At 36.3% G+C, this 7380-nt stretch overlaps 1 long non-coding RNA gene across 1 annotated transcript; it reads left to right on the forward strand.

The window, feature by feature from the left end:
* Positions 1 to 407: 407 nt before the first annotated feature.
* Positions 408 to 1788, forward strand: LOC105484890 (uncharacterized). Its single transcript, XR_011613595.1, has 3 exons — positions 408 to 651; positions 862 to 996; positions 1543 to 1788. It is a non-coding gene; the product is annotated as an uncharacterized lncRNA (long non-coding RNA).
* Positions 1789 to 7380: the final 5592 nt, after the last annotated feature.

Below are 7380 nucleotides of genomic sequence, written 5' to 3' on the forward strand. Positions count from 1 at the left end.
GCATAAAGACTGAGCATGGCTGGGTTACTAGAAAACAACCAGTACTACCTGATGCAGGATTTGTCTAATGGACAACCTCAGCTCAAGGGATCTCCATCAGCCTCGCTGAGACTTTCTCAGAACTAAGCAGCAGCCTCAGGCTCTTCCTACTGAATTCTTCCTTCTCTCTCTCCTTTCACAGGTATTAGACATGGGGGAAGGCTCTTGTTCTCTGTTCCTTTGTCCTTCATAGGTGGTTCTTCCACAAATATCTTGCACATTTGAGCCCATCTTGGCATCTGCTTCTTAGAAGACCTTAATGACACAGTTACTTCCCAATAGGAATTCTACTTATCCTTTAGAATTCACAGGCCCTACTGAATTCTTTTAGAATTCAATCCATTATGGACCCATTCTCCATACCAAACTCGACAAATAATCTTCTGTCTTAAGAGCACACAGGATTTGTTTTCATTAGTATGGTAAGACATGCAGACATGGAAATGATGAAAGAAGAGTTTGTTATACTCACAGATCGCCAGACACAGGAGGCAAAGTAGGCCATGCAGGGCCACAGGGAAACACTAGGGTCTGTCAGAGGCAGAGGGAACGAAGTGGAGAAGTGTCCAAGAGCTTTATTGTGGTTTCTGCAGGAAAGAGCCATTAAGAAGGGTAAGTAGATTTAGGATTAACTAGTTTAAATAATTTCAGCAGGCTGGTGTGGAGAGGTTGTAGTTGTCTGGCGCAGGCATGATTAGGGCAGGGGAGTAGTGCCCCAGAAGATGAGAGTCTGATAAAGAAGGCACTTGAGGGCATGAGTTCTAGATTGGTGGGTTTGCATATGCAAGGCATAGTCCTAATTGAATTGTTTGCTACCTCTAGGAATTAGCTAGCCCTGGGAAAGGCAGTCCCTCCAGAGTTAGCAAGGCCACAAGATGTCAAAGATAAAAATGCAAAAATTAAAACTACATGATTAACACAACTTTGAAGTCCTTCTCACTTGTCTTTAGATGAGGGGTAAGTACTCTCCCACATCTATTCCATTATGTGCATATGAGTGGGGTGATGGTGGGGGAGAGAAGCTCATGGCATTTCAACAAATTATCTCTCTATAAAAATCCCTTTCAATTTCTTTGGACCTCTCCAATCTCTTTTATAGACTGAATGTACAGGTAATAAAAATATGTTGTTATTTTTTCCATGAAACTGATTCTTGGACAGCTTCTATGCAAATCACACATATGTGGTCTAGAACTACTCTTTGCTCTTGAGCCATACTTGACAGAATCCCATTTTTATATCCTATTAACACAGCTTTACTCTTGATTTCCCTACATCAAGAATGCTGTTTTCCACTTCTTTGTCTGAAAATCTGGCCTATTTTCAAAGTTTTAACTAAAATATCATTATATTTCTGAAGATTCCTTCAACTGCTCCAGCCAAATGTAATTTCACCTTCCTGCGAGTTCTCACAGATCTTTACTTCTCATTTTCATCTCTATATCAGCTTCTCTTAGTACTTGTACTGTTTGTATGCTTGATTTTGTTTTGGTTTTGTATTAGGCAGTATCATTGCAACAAGTCACGCTTTGAGAACTCAGAGAATATGTTTGTTGAGAAAATCCGGGAATTATTGCCAACCCATGGTTGTCTCCATATGTCTTGGGAAAAATAGCAAAAGGATTTTTTGAGTTGGTGGTTAGAATCCAAGACACAAAGATTCAGGCTCTGGTAAAAAGATTGCATTGGCTATTTTGGCTGACAAAAAAGGTAAGAGCAAGAATGCAGAGGATTTATATCAACACAAAGAAGAGTCAAAGGTATGTGACCCGTTTGAGTACAAAGATTCTGAAGCAGAGGTACTGCAACTCCTCAGCATTTGCAAAAGCAAAGACTTGATAGTGAAAATTAATTGTCATAAAATTTTTTAAGGTAAAAAAGAATAGTGGAACACTCATAAAGGCAAAATTGCTATTTTAAATTTATCCTAAAAGATATCAAATATTTTGATAAAGATCTAGAAATTCAGATAATATGTTATAGGTGTAGTGATGGGAAAAAAAAGTCAATGCAATACAATTAGGAGTTTAGAAAGAGAACTAAGCATATCTGAGACCTTGATATATGATTAGATATATAAAATCAGTTGAGATCGAAATGATGTTGAAACACTTGTCTTTTCATATAAAAAATAAAATCAAATTAGATTTTCATTTCAACCAAACTCAAAAACAAACTCCAAATGTCAATATGAATTGAATGTGAAAAAATCTTTTAAAGTATTAGAATACAATATAAGAATAAACAGCAAAAGCTTGAAATAAGAAAGCATTCTTAACTACAATAATAAAATAGAAGCCTTCAAAATGTAAAATTTCTGTGGAATAAAAGACGCCATAAACAAAATTAAGTTATACCACAGCCTAAGAGAAAATATTTACAGCATATATAGCAAGCAAAACATTAATATTCAAAATATAATAACTTTACAAATCAATTTAGAAAAAGACAAATGGGAAAATGAATGAAAGATACAAAAAGGCAATTCATAGAAGATGAAGCCCAAAGAGAAGATAAATATTTTAAAAGTCCCACCTACATCTAATCAGAATTCAAATACTAACAAGATACTCTTTAGCCCCATCAGGTCGGCAAAGATATTTATGTCAGAGGTATCAAGCTTTGTCAGGGAAAAGGAAAAATGATAACTCTCAAACAGTACTGGTAAAAATATAAATTGGCACAACTGTTTTGAAGTACAGTTTGGAAATATCTAGTAAAATTGTATATTTGTATAACCTATGACCTGGCAATTCTACTTTTAAGTATATACCCCAGATAAATTCTTCCTCATACGCAAAAGAAGCTATCTTCAAAGATAGTCATTGAAACATTGTTGGTTATAGCAGAAACAAAACAAAACAAAAAGTAGAAGAAAGAAAATATCCATTAGGCAAAGAAAGGATAAATAAAGTGGTATGGGACATATTATTCAGTAATTAAAAGAGATAAGGTAGATTATACCTATCTATCCATCTATATAAAATGACACAGATCTGCTCATCATAATATTGAGAGAAAAAGCAAATTTCAATATGAAGTTTACTGTATGATATAAATTTTATAAATTAAAAATTCTGTATGATGCTGTATATTTTTTATGAATAGATTCACATGCAGTTAAGGTTAAAAATGTGGATTTGATACATACACATCACTATCACATTCACTGTCAAGTTCATGATAGTGTTAACTTCTGTAAAGAAAGGAAGGACATTGGAAGACAAAGGAGAACTGAGAAAACTTTAATTTTAGCAGTGACATATTCTTTTAAAAATAAATTTCTTAATCAAATGTGAAAAATATTTTAGTGGTAAGCACATAAGTGTTATTGTATCATATGTAATTTTTTATATTTAACTTTTTAAAACAATAACTTTAAAAGCTAGGAAGAAAAAGGGAAAGAGGGAAGAAAATTAAAATAACTTCTAGGGAAAATTACAGAAAAGAGAAGTGGCTTAAGGATTGGAATCTATGCAAGAAAACTAGATAAATATTTAGGCACAAATATCACTAAAATTTTCTTGATTATTTCTAAGAGTAGTTGGTTATCTGCAGACATATCTAAACTGATTTTCTAAATGCATACTTTGTGATTCACATATCTGTCACGCACAGCATCTAGCACAATGTTTTACACATAAAAGGTGATATCTAGAAGTATGTTGGCTGAATCAAATAAATCACCTTCTCATCAGGTTTCCCAAAAGGTGAAACGATAATTTCCCCAGTCACTTAGAGGATTCGTTGCCCTTTTTGACAACAGAAAGACAAACAGGAGAACAGCCTGGAATGGTGGACATTTTCCCAGAATGCTTTGAGGAGTCCCCACCTGCATGACAGCTGCTCACACAATGGATCTTGCAGACAAATGAAGAAAATTAGCAAATGGGGAATGGGCCAAACCCTCTTCAATGAAAAGGCAGCAATAAAGATATCCTGTCTAACTCTTCCTGCCATAGATCAGTAACAAAATCTTATCTATGAATCACCAATCCTGGGTGGGAAATGCCAATCAACATTAATTTGGCGCTCTGAATGTCCTGGCAGGAGGGACAGCAGGCTATCCTGCTAAATCATATTTAAATTAGCCAAGGTGGGCAGCTGCCTCACAGATAATACTGGTGGAGAACAATGCAAGACAGATGATTTACCAATTAAATGAATCAAGCTTCCCAAACACTGATGGCCTGAGGACTAGGGTGCCATGTGTTTCTGCCAGACACAGATCTGTTTCCATAACCAAATTACACTTCAAGTATATAACTCGTATGTCTAACCCTCCCTACTTTGTCTCCACCCCGTACACACATACAAAGTAGATTGCATGTTAATGAACAAAGCTCAGACTTTCTCCATTTCTCCACTTGTCAAAATCTTTCACCTTCGCAACCAACAGTAAATCACACGTTCTGCTTGAACAGGCACTCAGACAAAACCCCTGCCAAATGGCTATCATAGGAAAAAGGCCTTTGTCAGAGCATAGGCATTGTGTTTTTAAAAGGGAAAGATGGCCCACGTGGAAATAGGAAGGCTTGCTCTGGCTATCCTTTTAAAAATGAAACGTGTGGGGTGCAAACTAGAATTCAAAACTGAATTCAAGCACCAGCTTGCAAGGGAGAGCTAAGCCTATGAAAAGTTCAGGGGATTGTGTAATAATAATAACAAATAACATTTAGGTAGAAAAATTTGCAGTGTGCTTTATAGTATCTCTTGTTTAGTCTTCAGAAAAGTGTTTACTATTTTTATTATAATCTTTGTTTTGCATATGGAGAGTAAGAGAAGTTAAGTAGTTTTCCTAAGATCACATAATTAAGGCTTTTTAATAAAAAATTTGGGCCGGGCGCGGTGGCTCACTCCTGTAATTCCAGCACTTTGGGAGGCCGAGGCGGGCGGATCACGAGGTCAGGAGATGGAGACTATCATGGCTAACACTGTGAAACCCCGTCTCTACTAAAAAAAAAAACATACAAAAAATTAGCCGGGCGTGGCGGCGGGCGCCTGTAGTTCCAATTGCTCAGAAGACTGAGGCAGGAGAATGGCGTGAACCAGGGAGGCGGAGCTTGCAGTGACCCGAGATGGAGCCACCGCACTACAGCCTGGGCGACAGAGCCGGACTCCGTCTCAAAAAAAAAAAAAAAAAAAAAAAAAAGTTTGATGTTCTCTCTATTATAACATAGTGTCTCTCCAAAATGTTTTCTAATTCTGTGAGTATAAATATAAATAGCACGAAACAAGGGAGAGGCTATTTGAAACCATTTATAGTTCCTACCACAAAAAAAAAAAAAAAAAAAAAAAAAGAATGAGAAGAAAGGAGAGAGCAAAAAAGAAAACAAAAATTGAAACAAAAAATACCAAGAGAAAAGAATAAAAAAAAAACCAGAGCATTAAAAATGCATTCAGAGATTAAGAGAGATTTGTTCATCTTGATTTTTGCTCAAAAAGGCAGTCACAGGCCAATTCATTTCTTTTTCTTTTTTTTTTTTTTTTGTAAAGACATAAAAGGCACACAATGAAATCTTAATAAATGTACTGGATGTTGCAGCATTAACTGATGAGCCAGACAAGGTAAAGACCTCAGACTACCAAATGTTTTGAAAGATGAATAGCGAATGTGAAACTGTGAACCAAAATAGATTTTTAGAATCTTTGAAAAAATAAAGCTAGAGAAAGTCGTTGAGACAATTTATTGCAAATATTTGAGTTTACAACGGAGCAAATGGAGAAAAGAGAAGTGACTCATCAGTCCAACAAGTGGCAGAATCAGAACCAGACCGCAATCCTTGGGTCTCCTGTCCTTCCTGGCACCAAAGGCACCTAACTTGAGTTTCACAGGGGAAGGAAAAGACTACAATGCAGGCACTGCTCCAGACGCTTTTTAGGGCACTCCAGGACACCTTGTGTAATTCCTATTTTAAGTAGCTGGAAGATTCTGTAGTATGGGAAAAGTCCACTGAAGGCAAAAGTAAACATTACCTATTGTGGTTCTGGAAAAGAAAATCACCTCTCATTTATCTACTAGAGCTGTTTGGCAAACTTGGTAAATATATGCACATGGAAAGCCAATGGGCATACTTTTACAAAAATCCTTGAAACTTTTGTCAATTTTCGAGATGTTTTAGAGCTTATTAAGCATAGAATGAACAAGGGAAGACAGCTTGTCTGTAAGCCAGTACCTTGCACTTATACCGTATATATACTAGTATAAGACATATAAAGTACCTTATACAAGAAACAAAAGGTAGATTTTTAAAAATGCTTTTCCTGTATGTTACAACAATAACAGAGAAACCTCCAGGATGTTAATTTGGGAATGTATCTAATATTATTTTTAAGAAATTATTTTGAAAATGGCACATAATGAAGGCAGGTGGAGCTAAACCATTCCACGTAGTAATACACCAAGCTGATGTGAGTAAATTACAGGCTGTGAGACTGAGCAGATATCTAGCCCATGAATTTCCATGTGAGCTTGTACAGGAAACGCATTCAAAGAAAGAAAAATAAATACACATGATACCTACATGATGATGGATTCACTATTAGTTACAATGTGTAACAGGGTTGTTGGAGCCTTGCATTCATTCTCTGCAATATTTGCTCCACAGGCTGATATTACAGCCAAAAGACCAGCAATTACTTGGACATGATCAGAAAGGAGGCTGGGAATGTATAGACATTATTATCATTCCGTATACAAAATCATGATGTGGCTGCAGCTGGAATGCTCCGTGTAATCTCAATGCATACTGCAAGAGATACTGTGTGACAGGACTGAAGAAATTGCAGAGAAAAACATGGAAATAAAGAAAAGGAATTAGCTTGGACTAACCTAAAATAACAATTTGTTTACAAACATGAAGGTGACAGGGATTTAGCAAAAAACATGCAATGTGAAAGGGATAAGTAGGTCTCCTCTCGCACACTAATTTTTAAACTTGAATGAGAGCATTTCAAGAAATAAAAGCATTAGCTCTGTCTCTGCTACTAACTAGCTAATTGACCTTGAGTAGTTTCTTTAAGCTCTCTGGACTTCACTTTCTTCATCTCTCAGCTAAAGGGATCGGAATAAATTAAGTCAAATCAAATGCATCAAGGTTTTATTGAGCAGCTCCTATGAAAATACTGAGAGCTAGCAAACTATATGACACTTGGCCTGTGCCACTAAAAAGCTTACACCCTTGTCATAGGAATAGGATACATTCTAATTGCTGCATTAATACAGGTTAGGATGTATTAAACATCACCCAGAGGTACTACACGCTGACTTGAAAACCTGGGGGAGAAGGTTTGCCTAATAAAGTGATTTCTAAACTCCAGAGCCATGAAGTCAACAGACAA

The sequence above is a fragment of the Macaca nemestrina genome, chromosome 1 (genome assembly GCF_043159975.1).
Source record: "Macaca nemestrina isolate mMacNem1 chromosome 1, mMacNem.hap1, whole genome shotgun sequence".
Lineage (NCBI taxonomy): Eukaryota > Metazoa > Chordata > Mammalia > Primates > Cercopithecidae > Macaca > Macaca nemestrina.